Source organism: Papio anubis, chromosome 2 (assembly GCF_008728515.1).
Source record: "Papio anubis isolate 15944 chromosome 2, Panubis1.0, whole genome shotgun sequence".
NCBI lineage: Eukaryota > Metazoa > Chordata > Mammalia > Primates > Cercopithecidae > Papio > Papio anubis.
This window is the reverse complement of record NC_044977.1, coordinates 151,324,161-151,351,992: the sequence shown is the minus strand read 5'-3', so window position 1 is coordinate 151,351,992 and position 27,832 is coordinate 151,324,161. Positions and strand designations below refer to the sequence as shown.

General features: G+C 37.1%; 1 long non-coding RNA gene across 7 annotated transcripts in view; it reads right to left on the bottom strand.

Annotated features, from left to right (window-relative positions):
* The window catches only part of LOC103882325, a 146,615-nt gene that overhangs the window by 78,269 nt on the left and 40,514 nt on the right, over window positions 1-27,832 (bottom strand). The window contains exon 1 of one of the 7 annotated variants that reach the window (XR_002520187.2): window positions 21,008-22,164. The exons of the other annotated variants lie outside the window; for them this stretch is intronic. This is a non-coding gene — a long non-coding RNA (uncharacterized LOC103882325). Of the gene's footprint in view, window positions 1-21,007; window positions 22,165-27,832 lie in introns of those variants that run through there. 7 annotated transcript variants of the gene reach the window in all.

Genomic DNA, 27,832 nt, shown 5'->3' with positions numbered 1-27,832 from the left:
AGAACCTGATACTGCAGTCAAGATAGTAATGATGAGAACTGAGTCTTGAGACTATTTGAATCCTTAGAACCAGTTGAACCTGAAACCATCTATGCTCTTGGATTTTCAGTTAAATGAGCCAAAAACTCCTTTTTCCCCCCTGCTTAAGCAAGTCTTCATTAGGTATTCTTTTACTTCAAAACAAAAAATCACGAATGCCCACTGTATACCCTGATTTTGGTTTGAAAAATAAATTCAGCAAAGGCAAAAGTATAAACTGAATGATGTAATAAAGAACCTCTATTTTTACATTTCTTAAAGTAGCTAACACACCCTGGGCACACTCCAGATTTCCAAGATGGCATGTATGTGTTTGATTGAATAAATGAATACAAATGGAAAGTTAAGAATAATTCATGCTAAGTGTTAGGGAGTCCCTGAGTTTCAAAGCAATACTCATTAGAATTGGAATCTCTAGGGTGGATATGAAACTGCTGATCAATGTTGAATGAGCAGAGCTCACTAAATACTGAGCCACAGAATAAAATGCCTGTGAGCAAGATCGCTCTCACTGACCAGGCTCTTGGCAAGACCACCTATCTTCCTGAAACAGGGAATAGACAAAGCCTAAGGGAAAGCCCTTGCTTCCCAGCCCCAGCTGCAAATGTATTCCGGAGGACTGAACAATCAGACTCAGGGCCTCAGAGGGCTCCCACCACAAAGTGGTGTAAAGATGTAGGCTGAGAGGGCAGTGCGAATTCCAAAAAGAACACCCAGAGCCCAAGGTCCATCACAGCCTCTTCCTGACACTAGTAAGTTAAGCATGCCCACAACTCTGACAATATTTTTAGACAGGGCCGGCCCAGAACCCCAAGAAAAAGGGTCCTCACAAGACCTAGAAATGACAGAGGAATCAGGACATAAGCAAGAGTGGCTTTAGAAAAGTGTAAATGGTGAAAAATTTTGTTCTCATCCACTGCAAGCACCTTCCTCCAAGAGGGCCAAGTCTTCCATCACTTCAGACATAAAGGAAATGGGTTGGAGATTCCTTCCTTGTACAAAGAATTTGGGAATTAGTACGAGTAAAGGGACACCAAGAATATAAATCCAAAGAAAAACAGGGATGCTCAGAACAAGGCCAGATTTTAACTCAGACTCACAACTTTCAGCTCAAGTGGTGAAACTTACCAGACACTGACAAGGCAACTCTGAAATCTCCCTCTCTGAACAAAGAATGGAATTCCATTGCTGTCATTGTATTCTTTCAGCTTCTAACTTACATCATTAAAATACAAATCTCTTTGCAGAGAAAGTAGCTTAGACTATTGTCAGTCATTTGCTCCTCTGTATAAAAGCTTTGTCACTAGAGAAGAGTGTGATAGCTAGACATATAAATACATAAAGAGGGTGAGGAAATGGAATGGGACTGAAAGGAAAATGAATTTGGGCAAGTGACACACTAGACAGAAGAACACAGACTTTAGGTTTAGAAAGACCTGGATTCAAGTATGACCCCACCACCTATTAACTCTTATCTTGGGCTAAGTACATCACTTCTTTGAAACTCAACTACTTTCTCTGTGAAGAGTGAATATTAATACCAGTCTCCATGACTCTGATTATATTATCCTGTCTGTCTTGTATACCACATATTCCTTGTCATTTGCTTGGCTAACTCCTATTCAGGCCATAGGCCACCTCATGTTACCTCCTCAGGAAGACCGAATTGGGGAGGTGTTCCTTATCTTAAGTCCCACAGCATCTATCTACATAGAGCAGAATTTGCATCACTTGTAACTCTTATTTTTCTGTCCTGTGACTTTATACTCTGATTGTCTCCAATAAAGCAAGAGGACTTTAAGACTCAGTGTCTGTATTTTATTCATGAGTGCATCCCCAGTGCTTAGAAAACTTGAAAAGATAAAGAAGAGGGATCTCAAGGGCTCACCTAGGAGAGAGAGAAACACTGGGCTTAGGAGGGCCAGGAAGAAGCAAGTGAACCCTGCAGGAGGCTGTTCTTCCACTACAAGAGGAAATCATGCAGGCAGGGCTGAGAGAGAGATGGGCAGCTACATCACTTCTATTCTCCCCAAACCAACTTTCTAACCTGGAGCAGAAATCTGAATGGAGATAAGATAGGAGTTGTGACACTGTTATTAGACAAAGTTGAATTCAAGGTCAAAAGCACTGCATAGGGACAGAAGCAGTCACTTAGTAATGATGAAGTCTGCAGTCCATGGAGATGATACTGTCATGAACCATTAGGAATCAAATAACAAAGCATCAACATTTGTAAAGGAAAATCATAGGAAAATAAAAGAGAAACTGACAAAAATATAAAAGTAATAAAAAGGTTCAAGTGTACCTGTTTCAGTCTCTGAGAGATAAAGTATATGAATATAAATAAGGATATAAAATATGTGAATAATTAAAAGTATCTCTTTCTAGGTTGCTATAGTACATTTATAAAAATTAACATCTTTCAGGAATAAATTCCAAGAAGCTATTATAATACAAACCACATTCTAAGGTGGCAATACAATAAAACAGCAAATGTAGAAACAGAAAAACCAAACACTGGAAAATCAGGAGAAAAACATTTCAGTTAACTATTGGGCCAAAGATAATAGATTTAACTGCAATTGTTAACTATCTTTTAAAAATAACATTACAAATTAGAACCAGAAAAACTTCAAAATTGTACCCAGAGGAAAGTTCATATCCTTGGACACATATCTCTAAACACACAAGAATGAAAATAAATAAATATTCATCATCACAGATTAAAAGAGAAAGAAAATATAATTTTTTAAAAGTTTGAGAAAAATATAAACAAAAAAATAAATTGGTTGTAAACAAATAGTAGAATTAAATATTTTAAGAGCAGATTCTTCAGAGAAAAAATTCAATACAGCTAAAATATCATTTGTCAGTTTAGTCAGGAATAAAATGTAGAAACTACAAAATTATAAAATAGGAATGAAAAAAGGAGAAAACACAAATGCAAAGAAATCCAAAGATACACAAAAGAATACTTCATTCAACAATGTGTTAGTAACTTTGAAGATATGAATGAAATGTGTGATTTTCAAAGGAAAATAAAAATTACCCAAACCAAAAAAAAAGAAAAAAAATAGGAGAGGGAAAACCATGATAGAAACTAAGTAATATGTCAAAGACGACCTGGGGAAAATGACAAATAGGAGGCAAGACAAACGGGGAGCTCTGACAGAGCAGCATGTGGAGACCCACATTATGAACTTTTGCTCCAAGACCTACCACAGGAACATACCAGGAAAGATGAGATAATCCACAGACCCTTTGAAGGAAGTGGATCGCCACTTCAGGCTCTGTGGGACAGCTGAGGAACTACAAAGGACGTAATCTCTCAAGAGTTCTATGGCCCTGCCCACCACCTGAGAAACCTCAATACTTATCTCAAGGTGACCCTAGGGCAGGCTTGTATCCCACAGCTGAGGCCCTCTTGAAAGCACCACATCCTGGCTGGAGGCCAACCAACGCAAAACCAGTGTACTCAACAAAAATAGAACTGAGGACCTTCACACAGTCTACTTTACTCCCCTGCTACCCTTGAGTCCCAGATCTTCCCTCTGACATAGTCTACCCAAACGAGAAGGAACCAGAAAAACAATTCTAGTAATACAACAAAACAAGGTTCTTTAGTACCACCAAAAGATCACACTAGCTCACCAGCAATGGATCCAAACCAAGAAGAAATCTCTGAATTGCCAGAAAAAGAATTCAGAAGGGCGATTATTAAGCTAATCAAGGAGGCAACAGAGAAAAGTGAAATCCAACTTAAAGAAATTAAAAAAAAAAAAAAAAGATACAGGATATAAATGGAAAAACTCCAGTGAAATATATAGCATTAATAAAAAACAATCACAACTTCTGGAAATGAAGAACACACTTAGAGAAATGCAAAATTTGCCAGAAAGTCTGAGCAATAGAATCAAACAAGTAGAAGAAAGAATGTCAGAGCTCAAAGACAAGGCTTTCAAATGAATCCAATCTGACAAAGACTAAGAGAAAAACATTTTCTTTCTTTTTTTTTTTTTTTTAATGAACAAAGCCTCCAAGGAGTTTGGGATCATGTTAAATGACCAAACCTAAGATGAGAAATCTAAGTTTGGAAAACATATTTGAGAGAATAATTGAGGAAAAGTTCCCCAGCCTTGCTAGAGATCTAGACATCCAAATACAAGAAGCTCAAAGAACGCTTTAAAGCCATAGTTTTATAATTTATAAATATGGCTTTATAATACTATAAAACCATAGTTACCAAAACAGCATGGTACTGGTATAAAAACAGGCATATAGACCAATGAAACAGAATAGAGAATCTAGAAATAAAGCTAAATACTTACAGGCAACTGATCTTCAACAAAGCAAACAAAACAAAGTGGGGAAAGGACGCCCTAATCAACAAATGGTGCTGGGACAATTGGCAAGCCACATGTAGAAGAATGAAGGTGAATCCTCATCTCTCACTTTATATAAAAATCAACTCAAGATGGATAAAAGACTTAAATCTAAGACCTGAAGCCATAACAATTCTAGAAGATAGCATCAGAAAAACCCTTCTAGACACTGGCTTAGGCAAAGACTTCATGACCAAGAACCCAAAAACAAATGCAACAAAAATAAATATAAATAGATGGGACTTAATTAAACTAAAAAGTTTCTGCACAGCAAAAGAAATAATCAGCACAGTAAAGAGACAACCCATAGAGTGGGAGAAAATCTTCACAATCTATACTTCTGACAAAGAACTAATATCCAGAATCAATAAGGAATTCAAATCAGCAAGAAAAAAAATAAAGAATCCCATCAAAAAGTGGGCTAAGGACATGAATAGACAATACTCAAAAGAAGATATACAAATGGCCAACAAACATATGAAGAAATGCTCAACATCAGTAATGATCAGAGAAATGCAAATCAAAACCGCAATGTGACACCACTTTACTCTTGCAAGAATGGCCATAATCAAAAAATTTTAAAAATAGTATAGATGTTGGTATGAATGTGGTGAAAAGGGGAATACTTTTACACTGTTGCTGGGAATGTAAACTATAATAGTACAACCACTATGGAAAACAGTGTGGAGATTCCTTAAAGAACTAAAAAGTAGATATACCATTTGATCTAGCAATCCTACTCCTGGATATCTACCCAGAGGAAAAGAAGGCATTATATGAAAGAGACACTTGCACATGCATGTTTATAGCAGCACAATTTGCAATTGCAAAAATATGGAACCAGCCCAAACGCCCATGTATCAACGAGTGGTTTTTAAAAATATGTGTATATATACACCATATATAATACTACTCAGCCACGAAAAGGAATAAGACAATGGCATTTGCAACAATCTGGATGGAATTGGAGACCATTATTCTAAGTGAAGTAACTCGGGAATGGAAAACCAAACGTTGTATGTTCTCATTCATAAGTGAGAAATAAGCTATAGGACACAAAGGTGTAAGAATGATACAATGGACTTCGGGACCTTGGGGAAAGGGTGTGAGGGGTATGAGAGAGAAAAGACTATGCATTGGGTATGATGTACACTGCTTGGGTGATGTGTGCACCAAAATCTCTGAAATCACCCTAAGGAACTTATTCATGTAACCAAACACCACCTGTTCCCCAAAAACTTACTGAAATAAAAAAAATTGTGAGGTCCAATAGCAAAGACTTGGAATCAACCCAAATGTCCATCAGTGACAGACTGGATTAAGAAAATGTAGCACATATACACCATGGAATACTATGCAGCCATAAAAAAGGATGAGTTTGTGTCCTTTGTAGGGACATGGATGCAGCTGGAAACCATCATTCTCAGCAAACTATCGCAAGAACAGAAAACCAAACACCGCATGTTCTCACTCATAGGTGGGAACTGAACAATGAGATCACTTGGACTCTGGAAGGGAAACATCATACAACGGGGCCTATCATGGGGAGCGGGGAGGAGGGAGGGATTGCATTGGGAGTTATACCTGATGTAAATGACAAGTTGATGGGTGCTGACGAGTTGATGGGTGCTGACGAGTTGATAGGTGCAGCACGCCAACATGGCACAAGTATACATATGTAACAAACCTGCACGTTATGCACATGTACCCTAGAACTTAAAGTATAATTAAAAAAAAAAAATTGTGAGGTCAATCAATTAAATACACAGCCTTGAAAATAAATAACCTAACATGTACAAGCCTATGGATTACTTCTACAAATATAATATTGACTGAAATCTGCTTTTAATAGTGTTTGAAACATTTACATCTTACCATCTTTTCTTCATTATCTATAGAAAGCTGATTGGAATTTCTAGAAGCACAAGCCATCAGACTGTCTTCCCAAGTTCTTTTTTTCTTACCAATATAATAATAACTATTGGAATATGTAATCCACTCCTCTGGACAATGGCCACATTGATATGCTAAATAAGGATATGAATTCCTATCCAGAAAACAAATGTCAAACAGCTACCCTCTCAACATCTCCCATTCATCCAAACTTCTATAGACAGATGATTTCACAAATGAATTCTAGCAACTATTCAAAATGCAGGTAATCCTCATATTACCAAAAAGAAAAAAAAAGCTGTCTCGAATTACTCAAAGTAGACCCAAAGGAAAGAGACAAACTCCCTACCACTACGATAAAAGAAGTCACAGGTTCACATCTTAAGAAGAACATATGGAATGGGAAATACCGTTGTGGCCATAACTGAAAAATACAATCTGTCTCATTCTCATACTCCCAACTATGGTCTCCTTCTCTAACATGTGAGCTGTCATTCACAGGGCTACAAAATAACTCTTGAATGTTAGGAGAACATCAGGAAAGACATACCTGACACTGTCTTGTTAACTTGCTGCGTTTACTGTACTATACCTTTCTGCTGGAGGCTGAAGCCAAGCGTGGCCTCACTATTGTAGTTAGGTAATTACAGGTATAATTATCAGGTTGAGCCTAGGAGCATGACAATGAGGTTTGTACTTCACAAATGTCTTTAAGCTCTTGTTCTACTTTTGAAGAACTCCAAATTGGAAATTGTGAAAATACATAATCAGAAAGGTACATACTCAAAGAAAATGCCATGGACCCACATCAAAAACTTGGTGAGTTGGTGTACAAGTATATATTTTATGTTTAAAAGTTTAGGGTAAGGGAATTCTGTTTCAGTAACAAAAGAGTAACTTCTATCACAAACTCTCTCATAGATAACAATTATAAACTCTGGACAAAATGGGGAAAGGAGTAATCTAGTAGAAAACATTAAAGAGCAGTGAAAAGCAGGCAGAAATCAGAGGGGCATGATAAAGGGGACAACACTGGATATTGGTTTGTGCAGATTTCCTCCTTCGGGCATTCCCATATTCATACCATGGAGGTGTAAGTTAAGCAAATATTCACAGTCCTGCAGCCTGAGAACTCAGAGGCTGGAGTTCAGAGTTTCCAGGGTGGCTGAAAGGTAAGGAAGCTATAAAGGTAAAGTCCCACAATCTGCATGTAAAGCCAAATCCTCAGGTGATCAACGAAATACACATGCATGGGAGGAAACTTCAAAAACTGTGGCAAAAAGCAGTAAGTGGAGGACAGAAAAAGTTGAATTCAGCTGTTGCCTACCATAGGAGAGATAGAATTTGGAGTTGAGTCCGACGAAGAAACTGCCTCCTGATATAAATATCAACACTTTCCAGAGGAAGATAAGAGAATTCAGCGTTTCAATCATATGTCATGCACAATATCCAATATACAATTACATCTTACTAGACAATGCGAAGAAACAGGAAAATATGAGTTATAGTCATGAGAAAAAAATCAGTCAAAATCAACTGACTGAGATAAGTCAGACATTGGAATTATTAGGTAAGGACTTTAAAGCAGCTATCATTAATAGTTTCAAGCACTTAAAGAAGCACATGGATGTTTAAATTAAAAATGTAGGAGAAAAATGGATGAATAGAGGAGGATCCTCTGCAGAGAAGTGAAAACTATGTGAAAGAAACAAATAGAAAAATCAAAAACTAAAAAGTACAATGTTTGACATAAATATTTGCTGGATGGGTTTTGGGTTTTTTTGTTTGTTTTTGTTTTTGGTTTTGGTTTTCTTGTTGAGATGGAGTGTCACTCTGCCACCAGACTGGAGTGCAGTTGTATGATCTTGGCTCACTGCAACCTCTGCCTCCTGGGTCCAAGTGATTCTCCTGCCTCAGCCTCCTAAGTAGCTGGGACTACAGGTGCATGCCACCATGCCCAGCTAATTTTTGTATTATTATTATTTTTTTTAGTAGAGATGGAGTTTCACCATGTTGGCCAGGATGGTCTTGATCTCTTGATCTTGTGATCGGCCCACCTCAGCCTCTCAAAGCACTGGGATTACAGGGGTGAGCCACCATGCCTGGCCTGCTGGACAGCTTTTATAGTGAATTGGGAATGCCAGAAGAAAGAGTCATTGAACTCAAACAGATCAATATAGGTCTTCCAATGTGAAGGGCAGGGAAAACAGAAAACTTTTTAAAAAATGAAAGGGCCACAGTTACGTGTGGACCCATATTAAGCAATCTAACATACATGCAGCTGAAAACCCAAAAGAGGAAACAGACAATGGAGAATAAAAACATATTTGAAGAAATCATAGGTGAAATTTTCTCAAATTTGGTTAATATCAGTTTATAGAACCAAGAAGCTCAGAGAACCCCAAGCAAATAAATACTAGGAAAATCAGGGCTAGGCATGCATGATCAAACTGCTAAAAACCAAAGATAAAGTAAAAATGTTAAAAGCAGCCAGAAAAAAAGCAACATATAATGTAAAAAAGAAATAAATGGATAGTAGTTCCTCTTTAAAGATAATGAAGGTCAGAAGACAGTAAAATGATACCTCTAAAGTGCTAAAAAAAATTCTGGAATTCTGTATCTTGCCAAAAATAGTATCCAAAAGATAAAAGTGAGAAAAGATGTTTTTAGACAAAACAAGATTGAAGTATTTGTTGTCATGAGAATACTACTTGAAGAAATGCTAAATAAAGTTGTAAAGACTGAAGGGAACTTAGATGGAAACTCAAAACTACACACACACACTGAAGAGAACTGGAAAGAGCTCTTACCTGTAAAGATACATGTAAATACAAAATATTATAGAATTCCTAATTCCTTTAAAGGACAACTAAAGCAAAAATTATAACACTATATTACACACTTTATAACACACACAGATATGTATCACAAAAATAGCACAAATGATGGGGAGTGGTGTAAAATTAAACTATATTGTTACAAAAAATCTTAGAGGCTAAAGTATATGAAAAAAATATTTATCTTGATAAAAGGTAAGAAAGGGAGAACAAAGGATCAAAACAACAGAGGACAAATAGAAAAAAATAAAAGATGGTCAAACTAAATTCAACATCAATAATTGCATTAAATGTAAATGGACTAAATACTATAATTAAAAGTCAGAGATTGTCAAATGGAGTAAAAATGCAAAGTCTGAATATATGCTGCCAACATGAGCTGTACTTTAAATATTAAGGCAAAAATCAGTTGAAAGAAAAAGAAGGGAAAAATATACTCCATAAAACACTAAACATTAAAAATCATGGTTAATTAATATAATGCAAACAAGTACTTTTAAACAAACATCTATTAACAGAGATAAAAAGGGCTATCATTATGATAAAAGATATTGGAAATTTATTTCAAATTCATTAGGAACTCATAACCATCATATATGTGTATATGTCTAATAACTGAGCTTCTAAACACACGAAGCAAAATCTGACAGAACTAAAATATTTAAAACCAAATCATAGTTGGAAATTTTAAAAACCACTCTTAGCAATTAATAGAACAACTAGTTAAAAAAAAATCAGTAAAGCTATGGATGATATCAATACTATCAAGCACCTTGGACTAATTAACATTTATAGAACAATGGAAAAACGTACATTCTTTACAATGCACATGTGATGTTTTTCAATCCAGACCATATGTTAGGCCATAAAAGGATTAACCATTTAAAAAAATTTAAATCTTACAAAGTTATGGGACCATAATATAACTAAATGTTACTAACCATATGTCTAGAAAACCTTAAATATTATAAATTAAACAATACTAATAACTCTTGGGTCAAAAAAGAAATCATGAGAAAAATCAGAAATATTAAAAACTGAATAATAATAAAATATGACATATCAACATTAATGGGACACAGCTAAAGAAGTGATTATCAGGAAATGCATAACTTTAAATGTTCACATTAGAAATGAAGAAAGTTTCAACATGAATAAGCTTCCACCTCAAGAAGCGAGAAAAAGATGAACATATTAAGCCAAAGTAAGAAGGAAAAATACAATAAAAATGAAAATGATAGCAATAAAACAGAAAATACGTAAAAAAGAAATAAAACCAAGAGTTGCTTTTTGAAAACATTAGTAAATTGAAAAAAACCCTAGTAATACTTAAAAGGAAAACAAAAAGAGAAATATGAATTTCCAATATTGGAAATTAAAGTAGAAATATTATTACAGACCTTTTAAACATTAAAAAATAAGAGAATATTAAGAATATGTCAATATATTCGACAAGTTAGAAAAATATACATTCCCTTAAAAACACACCCTACCAAAATTGATGAGATTTAATATAAAATATGAATAACCCTATCACTATTTGAAACATTGAATTTGTAATAAAAACAAATTTCTTGCAAAGGAAGCTTATGGGCAAATGATTTAATTGGTGAATTAAGAAAATAAAGAAGAAATATTTTATTATTTCAATAGAAGCAGAAATTTGACAAAATATAACATTCATTTATAATTTTAAAACTAGATACAGAGAAAACTTATAAAACTTTTAGGGAAAACAGGACAAGGATGTCTTCTATCACTACCTCTATTCAACATTGTACTAGAAGTTCTAGCCAGTGCAATAAAGAATATATGTGCTCATAAAAATTGAAAAAGGAGTAAAATTTTTATGCATAGAAGACATAATTGTGTAGAGAATCACAGGATTAAGAAGTGAATTTAGCGAGGACATAGCACACAAGTTCAACATAGAAACATCAAGTATAGAAGCAAACAATTAGAAAATGAAACAAAAATATTAATTACAGTCAACAAACATACCTTAGGAATAAAATCAGCATAGGATATGCAATACTATTACCATTTTAATGTCTCCATTATTTTAATGAAAAATCAAAATAAAATAATAGGATCCGGAAGTAGGAGAAACCACATTGTAGAACACTATAACCAGAAACAAGGTTGATGTAATTAACATAGTAAGGAACTGAGATGAAGTGGCTATCATAATGTTTTGATTCTAAGGAACTTTTTTTTTTTTTTTGGAGAAGGAGTTTCGTTCTTGTCAACCAAGCTGGAGTGCAATTGAGCAACCTTGGCTCCCTGCAACCTCTGCCTTCCAGGGTCAAGCGATTCTCACGCCTCAGTCTCCTGAGTACCTGGGACTGCAGGCGCCTGTCAGCACAACCAGCTAATTTTTGTATTTTTAGTAGAGACAGGGTTTCACCATGTTTGCCAGACCAGTCTCAAACTCCTGACCTCAGGTGATTCACCTGCCTTGGCCTCCCAAAGTGCAGGGATTACAGGCGTGAGCCACCACTCCCAGCCTCTGTGGAACTTTTGACAATGGCTAATTGACCACAGCATTCCTAAGAATAAAATAGGTTGACAGTTTACTAAATAATTACCGTACCTATATAACCAGAAATATTCTAAATCTAGCAGTAAGAAGCCTGATGAATGGCCTTACAGAAAGTTAGAGCTTCTTGGCCGGGCACGGTGGCTCACGCCTATAATCCCAGCACTTTGAAAGGCCGAGGCAGGCGGATCACGAGGTCAGGAGATCCAGACCATCCTGGCTAACATGATGAAACCCCATCTCTACTAAAAATACAAAAAATTCGCCGGGCGTGGTACTCCTCGGGAGGCTGAGGCAGGAGAATGGCGTGAACCCAGGAGGTGGAGTTGCAGTGAGCCGAGATTGGGCCACTGCATTCCAGCCTGGGCGACAGAGCGAGACTCTGTATCAAAAAACAAACAAACAAACAAACAAAAACACAAAAGAAAGAGCTTCTTCTTGCAAGTTCTGAGAAAGCTGCCTGAAGGTAAAATTGAGCCCTTCTGAGGAGGTCCCCTGTATTACATACACAGGTAAAAACTTTAAATCTTTCTACAAACCTTACCCAGAAAGACTTGTGGGTCATTTTATGATGGTTTCTTTGCACTGTGAAACCTATAGAATTTCTAAATATGGGCTAAGTTGAAGCTAGTATCTCAATGTTGCATTGTAGTGTAATATTTAATATTGAGGCTTATGGAGATCAGATAATAAGTAGTTTTGGCCAGGGAACATCTCACAGTAAGTCCAGTGGATCAACACACTTACCCTGTGATCACTCCCAATTCCCAGAATGTATAATCAGAACAGACACACTGAGCAACTGGAGGAACTCCTATACTGACCCCTTGAACTATACAGTGGTGACTATTATGGCAGAAAGAAGCAAGTGGAGCCCCTGGAACTTCCTCTTTCTACCAGAAGAGTTAATGCAAAAGAAACACCACATCCCAATGGGAATCACAGAGATCAGTAACACAAGACATGATTAATATAGGAGTGGTAATTCCTATCGCACACCCATTTAACTCACTTGTTGGCCTATAAAGAAGAATGACAATGAATTATTGCAAACTTGATCAGGTGGTGTTCCAAATATAGTATCTTTTTAATGAAGCAAATCAATACAATCCTTGGCACCTGGTAGGCAGTTATTAATCTCTCCCTCTTTCTCATCTGGGCCTTCGGAATTCATTTCATTTATGTTTGGGACAGCAATACACCTTCCTTCCCTCTCTTGCCTTAAGGCTATGTTAATTATCTTGTTTTCTGTTATAATCTAGCCACAGAGACTTAGTCATCTTGACATTCTACAAAACATTACACAAATCTATTACAAATGACATTCATGCTGGTTGGATGTGGTGAAAAGTATAAAACACCTACCAATACATACACTACTAAAAGATTGGAGATAAACTCCATTAAAGTTAGAAACCAACCAACTTGGTGCATTTTCTGGAGGCTTAATGGTCTGAAAATTTGTTAGGACATTCCTTCCAAAATAAAAGTTGTTTCTGCTCTCTGCATTGCCTACCACTAAGAAAGAGATCCAATCCTTGATAAGTCTCTTGAATTTTAAAAGCAGTATATAACACATCTGAGTGTGCTGCTCTGACCTATTTACCGAGTAGCTCACATGACCCCAGTTTTGTGTGGTTGGTGGAACAAAGCAAATGAAGGCTTTTGGGCAGGTTTGGTGAAGTGCAAGCCGTTTTGCTTTTAGATCACATGACCCAAAACACACACTAGTACTTGAGATATCTAAGGCAAGAAAAATGCTATATGAAACCTCTGGAATTCTCCTAAAAGAGGATAACAGCACGAGATCCTAGGGTTTTGAAGCAAGGCCATGATCACTTTATGTAGCTAACTGTTACAACTGTTGAGAGAATTTTTGGCTTATATCCCATGAGAGAATGAATACCTGTCTGTGAAACATCAAATGACCAGATATGAGCTGTTCTTTGTCCATTTGGTAAAGCCATAAGATTAGGTATGTAAAGCAGCTCCATCATGTAAAATAGTATATACAAGATCTATTTTGAACAGGTCCTTTGGGAACAAGTAAATTGCATGAGCAAGTAGCTGAGACTCTTACTTTACCTCTCCCTCATCTCAAACCTTCAGCATCATAGAAAATCCATATGACCATTTGACAAATAATAAAAACTTAGGTCTGATTTACAGACATTACTGCACAATATGCTGGTACAAATTGAAAGTGGCAGCTGCAGAAGTTCAACCCCAATCAGGAGTATCTAAAAAAATGGTAGTCAAAGCAGATCCTCCTAAACCATTGAGCAGTACATTTTGTCATCTACTGTGGCTGGATAAGATTGTCAGGAACTCAGGTCTACAATGATTCACAGGCAGTGGCTAATGGTTTTGCTGCGAGGGTGGTGTTTGAAAAGAAAAAGAGGAAAAGAAAAAGAAAAATATGTCTTTCCCCAGGGAGATCTGCAGGGAGAGTATGTGAATATACCCCTAAAAATGGGCATGAGTTGTGAACATTTTTGTCCTATGTGATTGCTCACTCATCCCACTCAGGAATGGAGGCTATGTATGAACTCAAAAAGGGCCTCTACCCATCAATTCTAATCTGCCTACCACCTCTGCTGAGTAGTAACTTGCCAGCAGCAGGGATCATGCTGAAAGCCCAATGTGGTGCCATTTTCTGGAAAACCATCTAGTCACATGGTAGCACATTAATTACAGTGGATTCCTTCCATCATAGAGGAGCAACAATTTCTCTCCACTATTAAACAGGCCTTTCTATAGAATGCAAATCAGCCTACTCTGCCCTTTGCCATCTGTGGATGTATGAAATGCTTATTCACATTTCTCACAACATTGCTTCTGACAAAATAACTCATTTTCACAGCAAAAGAAATATAACAGTGACTCATGCTCATGGAATTCCAACTGGTCTTACCACATTCCCCATCACTAGCTTGATAGAATCATAGAATAGCTTGCTGAAGACTCATTACAGAGCCAGTTGGGAAACAATACCTTGCAAGATTGGGGTACTATCCTAAAAGATGCTGTTGAATCAATGTACAACATGTGGTACTGTTTCCCCCAAAACTAGTGTACATGGGTCTAGGAATCAAAAGGTGGAAGTAGGAATAGCCTCTTTCAGCTTGAAGAATTGATACTTCCCATCCCTATACTTTGGGGCTCTGCTATTTTAAAAAGTCTTAGATCCCAAGAGAGAAATATTGTCACTGGGTGACACACAATGGTTTCATTGAGTTGGAAGTCAAGATTGAGACCTGGTCATGTTGGATTCTGCATGCTAGGGTTGCAACAAGCAAAGAAGTAGATTATTCTTCTGCCTGAGATGATTAATCTTAACTATCAAGGGGAAATTGGGTTGCTGCCACAAGTGTCCATGTCTAGAACCCAACTAGTGGAACCCCTTCTACCCAATAAAGGCAAGTCATGCAGTACTGACAAGGACTTGGATTGTTCAAGTTAATCACATTGACCAAGTATTGTTAAGCAAACTCAGGAATGTCACAGAACGAGCATTATGAATAATAAGGCTGATGCTCCTTCTCATACAATTAGCACAAGGAAAACCGGAGAGTTTGCATTTAGCTAAGAGCTAATACAAAGTAAATATGTTGTTGACTTAATTCAATTAAAAAATTGCTTATTTTCCTTTGGAATTTAAAAATATTTTATTGTAAATTAAACATGGGACTGTGTCCTAGAAAGAAATGTGGTTCACCATCATGGGAGGATAAATGTCCCCCAAAATTGGTCAATAAAAGCAATTAAAATGATTTCATAAAAAGAAAGCAACACTTCAAAGAACCTGGGTACCAATACTGGGATATTGTTCCCAAGTGACTGTGTTTCCTTGAGCTTTACCACATATTCACTCAACTTAAGAGCTTCCCAAAAGAGAGATCTCCCAAGTGGGAAGTGAAATGAGCTTCTCCAGGCAGAAGAAAGAAGCTCTCCATCACCAGAGTACAAGGAGAAGCTGGGAAGCATGAGTCAGAGATGTTGGGGGAAGGCTTCTGTATCAACTTAGCTCATTGAACTCTCACAACCATCCATTGAGGTAGATATTACTATAATTCCCATTTTACTGAGAGAAAACTGAGGCATAGTGAGCTGAAGAGCTTGCCCATAGAAAGCCAGATCTAAGAGGCAGAGGCAGGATTTGCATCCAGATCTGGCCAATACCCAGAGTGTTTTCCTCTTACCTTCACCAAGTTGCTCCAATCTTTCTGTCCCCAAAAGATCTGCCAGGTTTGCTTACAGTGCAGTAATTCATGGATTAAGGAATGAAACATTCCCCAAGAAAATTAGAAGGTCACAGTCAATAGTGACTATGGAAGAAATATGGCTGCAAACTGCAGTGCAATCCTGTGCTTTTGGTAATTCTCTCAAGAGAAGATGCATTATGTTTGTTTATCATTTAAAATAAATTCTCAACAAGCTGTTTACCTGTCAGTCTGTATCTGTGGGGACTATGTGTAACATCAGATAAATGAGCAATTAGAGAGTTTAAAGGGCTCTTAAATGTGGTGGAGCTTGTAAACCTGAACTCCCAGGGATAGTAAATGTCACATCAAATGTCTTCAGTACATACTCCCTGTCTACCTTTTGTTTCAACAGCTGGAACATAACACTCCTCATCCCAGTCTAAGGACACCTGCCTCCCAGCAGCATATAATGGGAAAACTGGTGACCTGAGACACAAGTCACTTGGATTCTAGATTCAGCTGTTCTTGGGTAACCTTGACCAAGTCAACATTTCTCTGTTATTTTGTTAATAAATTGAGAGGGTGAAATGAGAATTTTTTAAAGGGTACTCCAACCTCCAACTTTCTATGCCCGTATGGATCTATGACTTTATGTGTAGCTTCATTCTTCACAATTTCCTAGGCAGGATTCTAAACAAGAACAAGTTTAGCCCTCAACAAATATTGGTGATCATCACCATCATTATTATTTGATAAAGTAGAAAAATCTATATGAAAAACACTAGTAAAACTAGCAGAACCAGGATCTAAAATTTGACCTTTAAAGACTCATTTATTTGGTTTTTAAAAAGATACAGCCCTGTACAAACCACAGATATAAGGTGTTTCTGTATGAAGTGAGGATTGGGCAGGGACAGCTCAAGATCCCTCCAGTTAGCCATTCTTTGACCCCCACTTGGGCCCCATGGCACTGTCTCAAATACCTAGGATTCCTCAGAGGACAATTTAAAATGTACTGCTTTAAGCCAACAACCATTTACACCCTTTAAGGATTAAAGAGCCAGCAAAGATTAAGATGAGTGATTGGGAATGGAAAAGTGTAGAGTCAGACACACTTAAGAATACAAGGGAGAGAAAAGCAACTGACCTTCATTGAGGGCCTTCTGTCCACCAGATATTTTGCTATATTCTTTAAATTTGCAGTAATTGGAAAGTATTGAAATTCTATATTTTTTCAGAGGCCCAGTTCCATGCCATGGCTTTTTAAAGCCAATCCCTCTATTTGTACAGCAAATCCCATCTCTGCTACTTTGCTCAAGACATTGCCCTGGAAATTCTCACCTCTTTCTCTCTTCTGTCTCAGTCATCTCTCGTCTGGATCACAGTCCTAGCTTCCTAATGGCTTCCCCACCCGTTCACAATGTATTCTAAAACTCACCACCAAAGTGACCCCTCTCAAGACACAAACCAGATCATACCTCTACTCTGTCTAGTGTCTGCAAATAATTCCCCATTATGCTCAGAGTAAAAGCCAAAGTTCTTCACCGGTCTCCAAGGGCCACATGATCTCAATCAGGTCCCCGCCTTCCCATCTTCCCTCACTTTCACTCTGCTACAGCCACACTGGTTCCCTGCTGTTCCTGGAACATCCCAAGCTTGCTCCAGCTTGGTGCCTTTGCATTGGCTATTCCCTCTGCTTGGCACATGGCCCACTCCCTACTTCCTTCAGGCCTTCATTCACTTCAGTGTCCCCTTCTCAATGAGGCCCCCTTGAATTCCGTGTTTAAGGTTGCAGCCCACCCACCCACTTGAGCTTTTCAATGTCCTTTCCTTTTATGTAAATTTATATGTTGAAGTCCTAACCCCCAATACTTCAGAATGAGATCTTATTTGGGAACAGGGTAATTGACGATGTAACCAGGAAAGATAAAGTCATAGTGGAGTAGCGTGGCCTAATCCAATATGACTGGTATGCTTATGAAAAGGGGAAATTTGGACACAGAGATGGACATGCATACAAGGAGAAAAATTGGGCTGCCACAAACCAAGAACTATCAGAAGTAGGAAGGGGCCTGGAACAGATCATTCCAAGTGCCTTCAGAGGAAGCACCGCCCTACCCACATTTTGATCTCAAATTTCTGGTCTCCAGAACTGTGAGAAAATAAGTTTGTATAACATAGTAAACATTAAATTAATATTGTCAAATTAATAAATGAAAAAATTCACCTCTTCTCCTCTGTGTTCTCAAGAAATAATCATAAAATTCTACCTTACTTTTTTATGCCTTAGCTCTCAGACTTTTCTCTGACTCTCCCCCAACCCCACCCCACCTTACCTATTTCAACTACCCATCTTCCTACCCCTGGAGACAATAATAGCATGTTTGGTCCTAATAGTGAGAGGAGTATGATCCAAGAAGGTATAGCTACATTTATGTTGCACATATTTAATTTTCATAGTACCTCTGTGAAGCAGATATTGTAACACCATTTTACAAATGGGGAAACTGAGGCTTATAAAATTAAGTGATATTCCCGTAGCATCCTGTGCTTAAAATGTTGACCTTAGCACAGCAGGTTCTCAGAAGGAGTGGCATCTTCATCTGTGTATTGCGAGCTCCCAGGCCAGGCAGGGCACGCAGTAGGTGCTCTGTGAACACTGCTAACCTCTCCATTGTGTCACCCCTGGCAAATGACAAAGCTGGACTGAAACATAGCCTGACATGACAGCTCGCACTCTGGCCATACCCAGAGAACATGGCCCACAGAACACGGGCCACACTACAGCTTCCTTTAATTTTTACTAAAGTTTTTCAGCAGCTTCACCTCCCCACTATCTACCCAAAACATTTCCCCACCCATGTTAATAACCCTCTGGGCACCCTCACATAAACAAATGTGCAAATGTAGGGTTTTTGTCTTTATTTTTTTAATAGGATCTCATACATACATATGTGCATCTTGCTTTTCTCATTTAGCAATCTTCCTGAAAACTCTTCAGGTAAGCTTGTTTGGCTCTAAATAATTCTTTTTGTTGACTACATGGTATGAATGCATCATCATTTATTCAACCTTATGCCATTGTTGGGTGTTTATTTCCTGAGAGTATTGGTCATCTTTTTGTTAGTGTTGCCACATAAAACATTTTTATTGAGGTGATATCTATAAATACATTCCCTGGAGTGAGATTATCATATTAAAAATTAAATGTATATATGCTTTTAGTTGTTATAATGAAAATGTTCAAACATGTAATGAACTCTATTGCCCAGTTTCACCAGTTATCAACTTATGTCCAATCCGGTTACCTCTAATCTCTTATCCATTTCCCTACAGTGCAAATTATTTTGGAAGGGAAACAAACAGATTACTTTATTGCTTTATCTGTAAATATTTCTGTCTGTATCTCTAAAAGTTGAAGACTTTAGTTTTCTTTTTTACCTCATGAACTAAGACAGAGGACTCTTAAATAACATAATCAATATCATAATCACATCTCAAAAAACTAATAATTTCTTCCTAATCATCCTGAGGTGGTCGAGGTGTCTCTATCACTAGAATGCTTAGGGATGGCCAGGAGTCTCTCCTACTAAAATGCCTGGGGTTGGCCAGGAGTCTCTCCTGTTAGAATGCCCGGGGTTGGCCAGGAGTCTGTCCTGTTAGAATGCCTGGGGTTGGCCAGGAGTCTCTCCTGCTAAAATGCCTGGGGTTGGCCAGGAGTCTCTCCTGTTAGAATGCCTGGGGTTGGCCAGGAGTCTCTCCTGTTAGAATGCCTGGGGTTGGCCAGGAGTCTTCCTGTTAGAATGCCTGGGGTCGGCCAGATGTCTCTCCTTAGAATGCCTGAGGTTGCCCAGGTGTCTCTATCATTAGAATGCCTGAGGTCTTCCATGTTTAATTTTGCTCAACTGAATCACAAATTTACACATCGTTCAAATCAACATATATATGTTTTATGCATTATAATTGCTTAATATGCCTCTTGTCTCTCAGGGCTCTTATCTATATATTCCCTTCTTCATGTATCCATGTCTCTCTGTCCTTTTGTTGGTCCCTGCTCCTCTCCCCTTCTCTCTCTCTTTCTCTCCAACCCCCCATGTCAATAACTTTGTTGTAGAAACCAGGCCATTTGTCCTGTAGAGATTTCCATAACCTGGAATTTGAAAATTGCATCACCACAATATTACTTAGTTTATTCCTCTGCTCCCAACAATTGCTACTTAGATCTAGAAGCTTGCTAAGATTCAGGTTAGACATTTTTGCAAGAATACTTATAGGTGTACTTCCATCAGGGGGCACATAATGTCTGATTGTCTCCTCTTAGGGCTATTAGCAGTCACTGATGATCTTGGTCTAGAGTCTTCCTTTCAGTAGAAGCTGCAAAGGGGAGATACTTTATAATTCTGCCCTTCATTTATTAGCTGGCATACTTCTATCAAGAGGAAATTCTCTTTACCAATTCATTCATTATCCTGAGCTGCAGTTCATATAAGAAAATCTATATAAATTATTCCTTATTTACCAGGTTTAAAAATAATGAATTAGTTGGTCAAGCATGGTGGCTGACATCTGTAATCTCAGCAATTTGGGAGGTTAAGGCGAGAGGATCACTTGAACCCAAGTTCAAGACGAGCCTGGCCAATATAGGGAGCCCTCATCTCTACAGAAAGTTTAAAAATTAACCCGGCATGTTGACATGTGCCCATAGTTATTTGGAGGGCTGAGGTGGGAGGATCGCTTGAGCCTGGTAGGCAGAGATTGCAGTGAGTAGAGATCATGCCACTGAGCTCCAGCCTGGTCAACAGAGTAAGACCCTCTCTCTTAAATAATAACAGAATTAGTTTTCTAGTATCCTCTCAGTGAGAGTTGTTGGGATCTTTGTTTGACTTATCTTTATGAACTCATGGGTTTTAAATGTGAATAGAGGGTTAACAAAACTCGTGTTCTTTCTCTATGGAAAAATGACCTTGATTTAACTTTCTATATCAGTTTCCCTGGAAACCTAGTAAAAGTGGAATGTCAGCTATGTTACCAAGCAACATTTCTTATGAAAAAATGACTTCTAATTATTAAGCTATACCTGCTCTGGGGGGACTGTCAATGAATTATAAATACCTGGTGGGAATTCATAGTTTGAACTTCTCTAAATGCAATGCATTCTTGATACTGGGATGCACCTTGCTAGGACCCCTGGAAGCTATTCCTACAAGATGAAAAACAGATATTACCTTATATGGAGAATAAGGCTGTTAAGCCAGATGACTCCCATACTCATTCGCTTAGGCCAAGTTCTCCAAGAAACAGACTATGAGAGAGAGATTTTCACCAAGGTTTACTGGGGAGTGCTTTTGGGAAATGAGGCCAACAAGACTGGACAGATTACTAGGGAGTGCTCTTGGGGAATGTGCCGAACAGGACTGGGCATAGGAAAAAGCTAAACTGTAAAATAGTTACAACTGTAAACCTCAGCCAATTCCTCAAGGACCTCCTCACTAGCATGGACAGCACTTAAAGTTGTCCCAATTTAGACAGGGCTGCTCCCTGAATAGGAGAGTAACCCTGGGCAAGGCAGCTTCCCTCCTCCGATAGCAATTCCCAGAGAAAGATTCAGCTGTGAACTGTGAGCAGCCAACACTCTAAGCAATTGGAGGATGAGTGCCTCAATTCTACAAAGGTAACTGTGCAGCACACCACAGCATCACTATACCCACTCATTTGGCTTCATTTCTTTACACCTGACCCTGCCCTGCTGGTGTGCTAGTTTTCCTGTTCTACCATTTATCTTACATTTCCTGCCCAGATCTGGAATCACTCCTTTCTCTAAAACGCCCTACTTCCTTTTAGTGATACTCATAGACTACTCTGGGGAAAAAAACGAGACCCATTACTACCGGGTAAGTCATGGTCTCTAGGCCTTTTCTGTGGCCAGTGTTAGAATTTTTTTTTCCCGGATAAAATACATCATGGGTTCATATTGATATTTCACACTCAAATTCAGGACCATCAGGTTTTTTGACATCAGGAGTTGCCCGTCGGTCTGTCCTTTCTCCTATGTCAAAAATACTGATTCACATTGACATCAACGTAATTCATCATTTGTTTTACTGTATAATACATGCACAACACTTTCATAATAACACTACCCCTAACAATATGATCACTGAAAGACTTTTTAAATTATCTTTGTTTGATTGCTTTTAGGGATAAACCCCACTAAAAATTACTGTGCTTTAACTTGAAATAATTCCCCACCAATTTATTTTATAGTTACACTCATTTGTTTTGCTTTTTTACAATTGCTCTTCTTACTTTTGTTTATAATTATGTAAAATATTTTGATGATTTTAAAACCAGTTCTTTAAGTTGAGATATACAGCCCCTTTCACTCTGTTTCCGCCTTTGATCATAAATCTAAGCTCTTGGTTTATCTTTCCATATCATATGAATATATAAAACAGAGACCTAAGACCTTTTCTGAGATGAATAGTAGCATATTATATATACATTTCTACACCTTGCTTTTTTCACTCAATAATATATCTTTAAAACCAGTTTAGGATGCTAGACAGGGGTTTTTCTTGTTATAACAGCTGCAGTAGACACCATTGTGTGGCTGTACCTTAGTTTATATAACCAGTTCCTATTGATGCATATTCAGATTGTCTCTAGTTCTGGGCACAAATAGTGCCATAATTAATCATCCAATAAATGAATTTTTAAAAATTGTTGTCAGTGTATCTTTGGGAAAGATCCTCAGAAATAGTATTGTTAACTCAACAGGTAAATGTAATTTAGAGAGTTATGTCAAATTCCCTTCTATAGGGTTTGTGTCATATAACATTCTCACCAGTAATGTATGGGAACGCCTGTTTCCCAAGTTTCGTTACGGAGTGTGTTCACAGTTTTTTGGAATTTTGGTAATCTGATCGGCAAAAAATGTTATCTTAACCTAGTTTTATTTTGCATGCCTCTTATGAGCAGAAGTGAGCAAATTTACCTATGGTTACAGGCAGGCCGTTTATGTTTTTTCTATAAACTTCATATTCTTAGCCCATTTTTCTATAGGAATCTTGATCTTTCTCATTTAAAATTTTGAGACGCTTTCTAGATGTTAAGGAAATCAAATCCTTGCCTATGATATTGGGCACTAATTTTTTCCCATTTCTTTATTGGTCTTTCTACTTTGTTAGTGGGGATGGTATTCTTGTGGGTGTTTTTTTTTTTTTCTTTTTGCTGGCTCTGTCCTTTAAAAGATTGTTGTTGTAATTATCAGTTTTTCATTATCAATCCTTTTCTCTTTATTGCATTTGTATTTTGTCATAATTAGAAAGGTTTTCCCCAATCACAGGTTATAAAGCAATTAACACAAGCTTTCTTCTATTACTTATAAGATTTTTTAAAACCACATTTAAATCTCTGATTCTTTCTGAATTTTCCCTGGTGGATAGTATGAGAAATGGATCCAATTTTGTTTTTATACATAAGGCTATCCAGCCCTCCTAACCCCATATATTAAATACTCCCTTTCCATCACTGATTTGAAAAGATATCATTATTAGATATTAAATTTCCACTTGCAATTTGGTCTATTTGAATTTTTTATTCTCTTCTAGCAGTCAGTCTATTATTCCATCAATACCAGTACTGTTTGACATAAAAAGTTACTGTGTTTTAATATTTATTATAACATTGTAATATTTAGTACAGTATTTATTGCACATGGGCTTCTTGAATCTTTAAAGATTTATCAGAATTCCCTGTCAAAAAATATTTGGTCCTGGCGCCCATTTGTGGGAGAGCTCATTTGTTATTTTCTCTACTGATCCTATCACAGTTGGTCTGTTTAGACTTTCTATTACTGCTGGGATCAATCTGGCAAGTTGCATTTTTCTTTAAAAATGTACATTTCATTTAGGTTTTACAATTAATTTGTTTCAATAGTTGTACACAATAGTCCAGTATAGTCTTTTAGAATTTCTGTTTTATTACATGTCATTTTTATTTTGTGTATTTGCACTTTCTCCATTTTTTTCTTTTTCTGCTAGATATGTGGGTGTTTGGACAATGTGGTTCATTTCTTTTTCAAAGAATAAACTTTTTAGTTTATTTGTCATTTATTTGTCAACAGAAGTTTTCTGATTCATTAATTTCTGCTTTTATCTTTATTAATTTCTTCCTGCTGTTTTTTGTTTACCTTGTTCTTTTACAGGTTCTTTGAATTGGGTGTTAACTCACTTCTACTTTTTATTTTTATTGATAGTTAATGGTATAAATTTTTCTTTGAAAACTGCTTTATATATAATAGGTTATAATATGTCATGCTTTTATTTTATCCGTAATAAATTATGCAATTTTATTTGCATTTTTGCTTTGATCTAAATGTTACTTAATATATTTTTTTAAGTTCCTGGGAAGAAGATCCTTTGGATATTTCCTTTCTGGCATTAATTTCATTAATATTTTTCATTGTGACCAGAAAATATTATTCCTACTCCTTGGAATGTATGGAGGTTTTCTCTGATTGCTAAAATATGGCTAATTTTCATGAATGACTCATGTGCATTTGTTTTTGCTTTTTAAGTTTTGAGTTTGGGGGTACATGTGAAGGTTTGGTACATAGGTAAATGTATGTCATGGGGGTTTGTTGTACATATTCTTTCATCAGCCAGTTATTAAGACCAGTACCCAACAGTTACCTTTTCTGCTCTTTTCCCTCCTCCCACTCTCCCCCCTCAATTAAACCCCAGTATCTGTTCTTTCCTTCTTTGTGTTCATAAGTTCTCATCATTTAGTTCCCACTTTTAAGTGAGAACATGTGGTATTTGGTTTTCTGTTCCTGTATTAGTTTGCTAAGGATAATAACCTCCAGCTTCATCCATGTTCCCACAAAAGACATGTGCTTTTTCTTTTTAATGGTGGAACAGTATTCCATGGTGTATGTGTACCACATTTTCTTTATTCAATGTGTCATTGATGGGCATGTAGGTTGGTTTCGAGTCTTTGCTGTTATGAATAGTGCTGCAATGAACATTCGTGTGCATGTGTCTTTATGGTAGAATGATTTATACACCTTCAGGTACATACCCAGTAATGAGATTGCTGAGTTGAATGGCAGTTCTGCTTTTAGCTCTGTGGGGAATCACCATACTGCTTTCCACAGTGGTTGAACTAATTTACACTCCTACCAACAGTGTATAAGTATTCCCGTTTCTCTGCAATCTCACTAGAATCTATTATTGTTTTACTTTTTAATCATAGCCATTCTGACAGGTGTGAGATGGTATCTCATTCTGGTTTTGATTTGCATTTGTCTGATGATCAGTGATATTGAGCTTTTCTTCATATGCTTTTTGGCAGCATATATGTCTTCTTTTAAAATGTGTCTGTTCATGACCTTTACCCACTTTTTAATGGGGTTGATTTTTCTTGTAAATTTGTTTAAATTCCTTATAGGTGCTGGCTATTAGACCTTTGTCAGACGCATAGTTTCCAAATATTTTCTCCCATTCTGTAGGTTGTCTGTTTACTCTGTTGACAGTTTCTTTTGCCGTGCAGAAGCTCTACAGTTTAATTAGATCTCATTTGTCAAGTTTTGCTTTTGTTGCAATTGCTTTCAGTGTCTTTGTCATGAAATAGTTGCCCATTCCTATGTCCAGGATGATATTGCCTCGGTTGTCTTACAGGTTTTTTTTTTTTTTTTTTTTTTTAATAGCTTTGGGTTTTACACTTAAGTCTTTAGTCTATCTTAATTTTTGTATACAGTGTAAGGAAGGGGTCCAGCTTCAATCTTCTGCATATGGCTAACCAGTTATTCCAGAACCATTTATTGAATAGGGAGTCTTTTCCCCACTGCTCATTTTTGTCAGCTTTGTCACAGATCAGATGGTCATAGAAGTGTGGCCTCATTTCTGGGCTCTCCATTCTGTTTTATTGGTCTATGTGCCTGTTTTTGTACCAGTACTGTGCTGTTTTGATCACTATAGCCTTGTAGTATAAAGTTGAGTAACATCATGCCTCTGGCTTCATTCTTTTTGCTTAGGATTGCTGTGGCAATTTGGGTTCTTTTTTGGTTCTATATGAAATTTAAAATAAATTTCTCTCGCTCTGTAAAGAATGTCATTGATAGTTTGATAGGAATAGCACTGAATCTGTAAATTGCTTTGGACAGTATAGCCATTTTAATCACACTGACTCTTCCCATCCATGAGTATGGGATGTTTCTCTGTTTGTGTCTTCTCTGATTTTTTTGAGCAATATTATGTAATTCTCATTGCAGAGACCTTTCACCTCCCAGGTTAGCTGTATTCCTAGGTATTTTATTCTTTCTGTGGCAGTTGTGAATGGGATTGCCTTTCTGACTTTGCTTTCCATTTGAATGTTGTTGGCGTATAGGAATGCTAGTGATTTTTCTACAATGATTTTGTATCCTTCAACTTTGTTGAAGTTGTTTATCAGCTGGAGGAACTTTTGGGCCAAGACTATGGAATTTTCTAGACATAGAATCATGTCATCTGTAAACAGAGATAGTTTGACTTCCCCTCTTCATATTTGGATGCCTTTTATTTCTTTCTCTTGCCTGATGTTCTGGCTAGCACTTCCAATACTATGTTGAATAGAAGTGGTGAGAGAGGGCATACTTGTGCTAGTTTTCAAGGGGAATGTTTCCAGGTTTTGCCCATTCAGTATAGTGTTGGCTGTGGGTTTGTCATACATGGCTCTTATTATTTTGAGGTATGTTCCTTCAGCACCTAGTTTATTGAGAGTTTTTAACATTAATGAATGTTGAATTTTATGAAAAGCCTTTTCTGCATCTATTGAGATAATCATGTGGTTTTTGTCTTTTTATGTGATGAATCACATTTATTGATTTGGGTATGTTGAACCAACCTTGCATCCTGGGATGAAGCCCATTTGATCACAGTAGATTCATTTTTTGATGTGCTGTTGGATTCCGTTTGCAAGTATTTTGTTAAGAATTTTTGCATCAATGTTCATTAAGAATATTGGCCTGAAGTTTTTTTGCTGTTGTTGTGTCTCTGCCAGGTTTTGGTATCAAGATGATGATGATCTCATAGAATTAGTTGGGGAGGAGTTCCTCCTCCTCATTTTTTTGGAATTGTTTCGGTAGGAATGGTACCAGCTCTTCTTTGTACATCTGGTAGAATTTGGCTGTGAATCTATCAGATCCCAGGCTTTTTTTGGTTGACAGGCTATTTAGTACTCATTCAATTTGGGGACTTGTTATTGGTCTGTTCAGGGAATCACTTTTTCCTCACTCAGTCTTGAGTGTGTATATGTGTCCAGGAATTTATCCATCTCTTTTCTAATTTGTGTGTGTAGAGGTGTTTGTAGAAGCTTCTGATGGTTGTTTTTATTTCTGTGGGGTCAGTAGTAACATTCCCTTTATCATTTCTAATTGTGTTTATTGGGATCTCTTTTTTTCTTTATTAATCTAGCTAATGGCCTATTTTATTATTTTTTTCAAAAACTCAACCCTTGAATTCATTGATCTTTATTATGATACTTTAAGTTCTGGGGTATGTGTGCAGAGCATGCAGGTTTGTTACATAGGTATACGCATGCTATGGTGGTTTGCTGCACCCATTAATCCATCATCTACATTAGGTATTTCTCCTAATGCTATCCCTCCCTTAGCCCCCCAAACCCTGACAGGCTGGTATATGATGTTCCCCTCCCTGTGTCCATGTGTTCTCATTGTTCAACTCCCATTTATGAGTGAGAACATGCAGTGTTTTGTTTTCCGTAGTTGTGATAGTTTGCTGAGAATTATGGTTTCCAGCTTCATATGTCCCTGCAAAGGACATGAACTCATCTTTTTTTATTGCTGCATAGTATTCCATGGTGTATATGTGCCACATTTTCTTTATCCAGTCTATCATTGATGGGCTTTTGGGTTGATTCCAAGTCTTTGCTATTGTG